Source organism: Chenopodium quinoa, unplaced genomic scaffold (assembly GCF_001683475.1).
Source record: "Chenopodium quinoa cultivar QQ74 unplaced genomic scaffold, ASM168347v1, whole genome shotgun sequence".
NCBI classification, from domain to species: domain Eukaryota; kingdom Viridiplantae; phylum Streptophyta; class Magnoliopsida; order Caryophyllales; family Amaranthaceae; genus Chenopodium; species Chenopodium quinoa.
In genome coordinates, this window is record NW_018742951.1 from 2,569,720 (window position 1) to 2,577,143 (window position 7,424).

At 35.2% G+C, this 7,424-nt stretch overlaps 1 pseudogene; it reads left to right on the top strand.

Annotated features, from left to right (window-relative positions):
- The first annotated feature begins 302 nt into the window (after positions 1–302).
- LOC110728510 lies at positions 303–5,553 on the top strand (annotated as a pseudogene).
- Positions 5,554–7,424: the final 1,871 nt, after the last annotated feature.

Here is a 7,424-nt window from a genome sequence, read left to right on the forward strand (position 1 = left end):
GGTTTACAAGTTCCTTAAAAACTTGTTGGTGGCTCCCTACTTTCTTTGTCCCTAATCATATAATGTCAATTCCCACTTTCTATGATCGCCAAGCATATTCACACATGCTTAAGTAGGCGTGCTTCGAATGATGCTTACAGCTTGGAACCTTAATGAGTCGAGCCGAGCAAGTCAAAGCTCAGCTCAAAAAGCTCGTAAACAAGCTCGATTAAAATATAGGAAGCATATATTAAAAAGTTATTGGTTACTGGGAAATTTTTTTATATAAAAATATAGTTATAAAATCTGATTCAATTATAGGGTGGAGTAGTATACAGGAGTGTGAGATTGTGAGCAGTAGTATTTAATAAAGTTTTGAATATTCATTTATTTAAAAATAAAAATAAAAAATTTGCATTGTTAGTGGGGTTTAGTGGTTTACAACTCATGTCTTGATTAACCTAGCTATAATTTCACTTTCACCTCATCTCATTTCTCACCCATAGCCGTTAGCCTCCCAACTTCACAAGCACAATCTTTCAACTCACAGCACAAACACCACTTGACCACCGCCCCACAATCGCCGTAGACCAGATGACACCTAGTTAGTAGCCTCAACATCGCCTACTCGCCGTCTACCGTTCAACATCTTCGAATCTTTAAGCGGGCTTCAATTATGGCAGGGGCATGTTAGTTTAGCAATAACACCAAAAAAATAAAATAAAAAAATAAGAACTCGAGTTAAGCTTCGAACCGAGCCGAACCTGCGTCTGGTGTCACGAGCTCGAGCCGAGCCTATCTTTCGAAAGCTCGTCGAGCTTCAAGCTCGAACCGAGCTTACCTCAAGGCAAACGAGCTCAAGCCGAGCCTACCACTATGCGAGCTCGGCTCGAAGGTTTAGCACCCCTAATCATAGTTGCCTTTTCCATTCTTAAACCTTTCATATTCAATTCCAATTTAATTTCCCTCTTTCAATTTTTCAATTTTCCTTTCTAATTTCTACTCCCTCCGTCACATAACTAGAAGCATGTCTATTTCTATTTAAAGAATGTAGTTTTGACAATATTTCACTCTTTTTGATGAGGTGTCATTATTTTTTTTTTATTTTTTTGTACTTTTGACATCATTTTTCTAACACTTTTTCTCTCCATCTCTTCAATAATTACCGACTATCTTTACTTTTCTCTATCACTATCTAACCCCACATGCATATTTATACTTCCCAATCACGTTATTTAAGTAATCTCCAACTTCCTTAATTCTCGTAAAATGGGAAATAGGCTTCTAGTTACGTGACAGAAGGAGTACAAAATCTTTCTATTTCCAAAATCAATTTCCTTATCTACCGTAAAAAAATACACAAATCCTCCATCTCGCATATTAATTTCACTCTTTTCAGTTATTTTTAAGATGGAATTCATTTTCCTAAAAAAAAAAACGAAATTGATTAAATCGTTATTATCTCCCAAATTTTTGATATACATGCAATTAACCAACTTTTCCTTTTTTTAAATATAAAAAAATAAATTGTTATTAGAATTTAAATATTCAATCTGTTTTGCGAATATTGCAACGACAATAATTAAAAAAAATTCTCGCAAAATAAAGGGCATCATTTGGAGAAGTCGCACAAGGCCTATTCTGCGTTACGTCGATATAGCCCCAATACTGTATTCACCCGATTTTAACTTATCTAAACTTATTTTATCTTATCTGAATTTATTAAATCTTACTATATGAAAATTTATTTTACTTACATTTCTGAATGGAACTTATTTTCCCGAACAGAGGAGTTAGTATTATATACTCCTGGATCATGGTACTCCATACCCAATATGCTTGAGTTATTTTGCCTAAACCTTATGTTATCTTACTTAAATCTTGTGTTATTTTGCTAAAACAATATGTTACTTACTTATTTGTTTCAACAACATGTACAAAAAATAGCATGCATGTTTAAAATAACATATACTTATTTAAAAATTATATATATATATATATTTTTTTTTTAAAAAGAATATATATATATATATATTTTTTTTAAAAAAGAAAATATATATATATATATATATATATATATATATATATATATAAATTGAAATAATTAGAAGTTCACAACAAAATAACATGAATTTTATAAACCCATAGTACAGTGGAATGATTGATATTGAATAAAAATAAATAATAAATAAATAAATAAAAATATAAAAGCATGTAAATATAAAATAATATATATTTTTTTTTAAGAATAAAATAAAATAAAAATAACATGTACTTATTTAAAAATAACATATATTAAGTGTAATATATATATATATATATATATAAATTGAAATGATAAAAACTTCACATCAAAATACGCCAGAAGTAAGATAGAAATTGCGGCCCTAATTAACCAAAAATCCAAAATTTACATTACTATTCTTCTTCCACAGCCATTCAACCTCTGAATTAGGGTTTATACTTTACTTTATCCATGAAATTAATTAATTCCATTGCCAAACTCCCAAGCACCCTCTAATGGCTACATCAACGTAAATTCAGGGTCAGCAAACAGTAGCAGTGGATCAAAACACTTAATTGCAGAACAAGAGAAGATGATTGAAGGAGAATTGGAAGTAGCAGAAGAAGTTTTGGAAGAACCCATTGAAAATCTTGATCAAAATGTCAGGGTGAATGAAATTGCGCCGGAATATCGAAAGGCGAAGACGTCGGTGTGGTGGGATATTGAGAATTGTCCGGTGCCCAAGAATTCTGATCCTAATTTGATTGCGCAGAATATCGCCTCTGCCCTCCTTAAATTGGATTACGGTGGTTGTGTTTCGATATCAGCTTACGGCGACACCCACCGTATTTCTTCCGCTGTTCAGCACGCCCTTTCCTCCACTGGCATCTCCCTCAACCACGTTCCTGCTGGTATTTGATTTTATCTTGTTCCAAGTTTTATTGAATTGATTATGAGATATTGTTGGTTTAATTTCTTGGTTTTTACTGTTTTTCTATGATTAATTTTTAGTTTTAGATGTTGATTGATGAAATTATGTTGTTTGTGATTACACAAGATTCCGTTCTTTCATACTGTGTCTATTGTTATGGTTTCTTTTTGCCTGTAATACTCGGCCTGTGCGTTAAATCATTGCTGTTCCTAAGCTTGGGTGAGGGTTATGGAAATCATGTGTAAAATGTCATTACATTTGTGAGCGAATGATTACTCGGCCTGTGTGTTAAATCATTGCTGGTCCTGAGTTTGGGTGAGGGTTGTGGAAATCCTGCGTTAGATTTAGTCACATCTGTGAGCGAGTGATTACTCGGCCTGTGTGTTAAATCATTGCCGGTGCCAAGAAACTAATAAGACTTGATCCCAGGGACAATAATGTAGATGAGATTTGATCTCATGTTTGAGTCCCACTCTTTATCCCCATAAGACTTTAACTTAGTTGATTGGATGACTAAGTTTGGGCTAATGTTTGCCTCAAGATTAAAAGGTTTTAGGCTAAATGTTAATAAACCCAACTCTTGTAGATTAGGCCAATCAAATAATCCGACTAGTTTAACCGACTACAGAGCTCACTATATAAAACCTCCTCATTTCAACCTAACAAAACCTTACCGCAAATTGTCGAGTTTTCCAGGAAGAACAGAAGAAGCCTAGGTGAGGGTTGTGTCTGGTGACATCCCACATAAAACTTAGTCATGTACAATAATTGATAAATTTGTCTTGATATAATAGTAAGAGTATATATGCTTATTGGTGTACATGTTCTCTTTACCCTTTCTCCTAAAGCCCTGATGCCCCCACTTTGATCAGGTGTTAAAGATGCCAGTGACAAGAAGATTCTAGTTGATATGTTGTTTTGGGCTGTTGATAACCCTGCCCCGGCTAATTACCTTCTAATTTCTGGGGATCGTGATTTTGCAAATGCCCTTCATCAATTGCGTATGAGAAGATAAGATATCCTTCTTGCCCATCCTTTTCAAGCCTCTGCTGTCCTTGTTGCCGCAGCCAAAAGTGTGTGGCTTTGGACCAGTCTGGTCAGCGGCTGCCCCCCTCTTACTGGTAATGAGTCACCACAACCTGAAAATGGTAATATCTGTAATGATGATGCAAGTACTGTACAGGAAGTATCTAGAGTTCAACAGGAGGAAAACAAAAATATTGGAAAGAAGAGAAAAAAAGAAGGGGAGATTAATACCCCAAATCACCAGCTTTCTAACAAGAAGCTTAAGGTGAATTTCCAGACCAATGGTGGAGGTAAAATGAAAAATGGAGCCGGTAATTTAAGATGTAATGCTGGGGGATCTGGGAATAACCGAAGGCAGAACCTGCAGACTCAGGGAGGTAGTTCTAAGAAATCTCGTAGTTGTAGGAACTGTAACTTGAACCATGTAGGTCGAGACTGCCAAGGGAATCAAATTCAGTGTTTTAAGTGCTTGAAATTTGGTCATAAAGCCAGTAATTGTAATAGCAAACCTATGAACCATCAGACTAAGAACTCTCCAGCAAATAAGAGCAAGTCTAGGGACAATCAAGTCAGCAGTACCCCCATTGCTATTGGGAACAACGCTGTTGAAATCTCAAGCTTCAGTGAAAACAATGGCCAATGTGATGGCCAAAATATTGAACGTAATCTTGCACTGGTAGGACAAGGAGGCAACCTTGAAAAAATTCAAGTGATGATAGTTACCAATTCAATTCAAGGAGAAGCAAACAGTGACATCAGTCAAGTAGGTGGTCCTACCATGGTGATGAATCAAGCTCAGTCCAACAGTCATGCACTGGTTGGACAAGAAGGCGGTATTGCTGATACACCAATGACGATAGCTACTAACAATGTGACTCAGGGAAAAGTAAATAACAACAACAAAGCCTCTAAACCATTCAATAAGAAACCTCGTAGTTGTAAGAAGTGTGGTGAGACCCACCCAGGAAGAGACTGCCAAAGATTTGGACATAGGTCCTATGAATGCTATAGTAAGCCTATGAACCATCAAAATCAGCATTTTCCTACAAATAACAGCATGTTTAGCAACAGTCAAGTCAACAATATTCCCACTTCTAGTGAGAATAGCTTTGGAGGAAACTCAAACTTTAGTTTAATTTATGGCCAAGGTGGTGGTGAAAACTTCAAGACTAATCAAGCACCGGTGAAACAAGGTGGTAACTTTGATAAAATACCCTTGACGACGGCTCCCCACAGCGCAACTCTAGGAGAAACAGGCAACAACAATCAAGTAGGTTGTCATACCAGTGATACCACAGTGATAAACAAACCTCAAGCCAGTACAAGTGGAACATGTTTGAGCAATGGATTATTGCAACATGCACAGTTTCTGTATCAAACTTTGCGACGGGCAACAAAAACAGTTACAAAAGTTGCTACAGAATAAATAACTGTAGCTAAAAATTGAAGCATACTTATTGCACCCAATCACATTGTATACTGCATCAACTTCTTTTTGGTAGTAGACTCCAACTGGAGGTCTGAATAAAACTTAGAACATTTACTCACAAATTTTCTAATTCTTTTTTTTATATTAAAGAATATCTTCTGCAAGTGTATGTTTTGCTCCTCAGTGTCATTTTAGCCCAATCTCCTTAATGGAAAATTCTCTTTATTGTGGCTCATTTACTTTGTTTGAAATTCTTTGGTGATTATTTTTCCGTTGAATTTATTATGGTGATCACATTTTGAATTTCATCCATGTCTTCTACCTTATTTGGTTTACATATGAGGTTCATTCTCACACAGATCTCTAATTCTTTTTTCTATACATCATTTAAGGTGATTTACAGTTGGCTGGTTCTTCTCATTGAACTGTGAATTTGGCCAGAATTTACTTAGCTGTAAGTCCTTCAGTTAAGGTGATTTACAATATTGACTGTCAATTTGTTGAGTTCATGTGTATGTTGTTGATGGGAAAAGATAGTTTCTTATTATGTTTATTTATTGGAAAGTGTAGCAGACAACTCTCTATTCTGACTTTCCTTGAGAAACTTACTAAACTTGTGTGAAGGTGCTGCATATCATGGACATTAGACAAAGATGAGAGACGAGGATTAGCTTCTTAGGAACATGAAATAGTATTTGTTTTAAATTTTAGTCATGACAGTATAACTTCATTGTTAATTGTTATAGTGTTACTACTAAATTGGCCTGGAACATCCCATGAAGGGTGGCTGAGTTACTTTTCTGAATATGGTGGTGTGTTTTAATATCTAGCTGAATGTTCTTAACTCATTGGCAACAGTAGATGCAAAGTTGCTAATAGTTTTGCACATTTTGTATTTGTAGATTTTCTATGCGTCACGCCTTCATCCCTTCCATTTTTAATTTCTAGTTTTTCTTACGATATCCTGACTCCCTTACACTTCATATTTGATGATTGTATGGAACTATGTATTTAATGATTGTATGGTTTTTCAAAGAATTGCTTGAATGTTCTTAGTATACTAAGAATATCCTAGCTGACATGCCTTTGCTTGCTGGCTTGCAGCTCTTGAACAGCTGTTTACAAATGTCAATTCTTTTTTTAGACTTTGTCTAACATCTAACAGTTATTGTGCTCTCATATATCATCACATTTTTGTCCATAGTGCACTTTACTTGTTGGTCAGGTTTTCTTAATGAAGCTTAGAAGTTAGCTGCACTATATAAGACGCATAAGGTGATAGGTACTTCTTGAATTATTGTATTCATTTAGATTCTTAGATACATACGACCAACAAGGTATCTTTTCTTCTTCCTTTTTCAGCAAAAAATATTATGACTTGTATGAAAGAATTTGTGTAGAAAAAAGCTGGAATAGTTTAAGTCTTTTTTTTTTTTTTTTCCGCTTATTTATATGATTTCTCCTAGGAGATACTTCACCTGGTCTGCAGTATTTGATTAATTATATTATCGTAGAGTAGAACAATTGCTATGCGCCTAAACTCATAGAATTCATCTGCTGCTTAAAAACAAGCAGAACAGCGTGTATGCTGTCCTGCATAGGCTCATTGCTAAGCCCTAAGCTGAAGGAAATTGGGTCTGCATTTGCTGTTTAAGGCCAAGATTATTTACTTTAAAAAACTGTGATAGCAATTACTTGTGGTTAGTCTGGTTACCTTTTCTAGTAGACCATTTCAATACCTGCAGGTTTTGATTCTTGAGCAACTATTGGATCACTTGTTTTCAAGCTTATTTTATACCAAGCAAAAGGTGGTGGCTTGCTTTCAGGGTACGTGCCACACGAAAATTTATCGTCACTACTGAAGTATGTATGCTCATTTGGGTAAGAGGCATTCTTTTCGGCAAGGACTGCAGAGCTCGGTCATAATTTGAACATATATGCGCTCTTGATAGATTTATATGTTGATTATTGAACATTTGTACGTCTGCTGATCTCTTTATAAACTTATCTAGTGGCCAGTCTATCTAGATTCCTTTAGTAAATTGTATCATTAG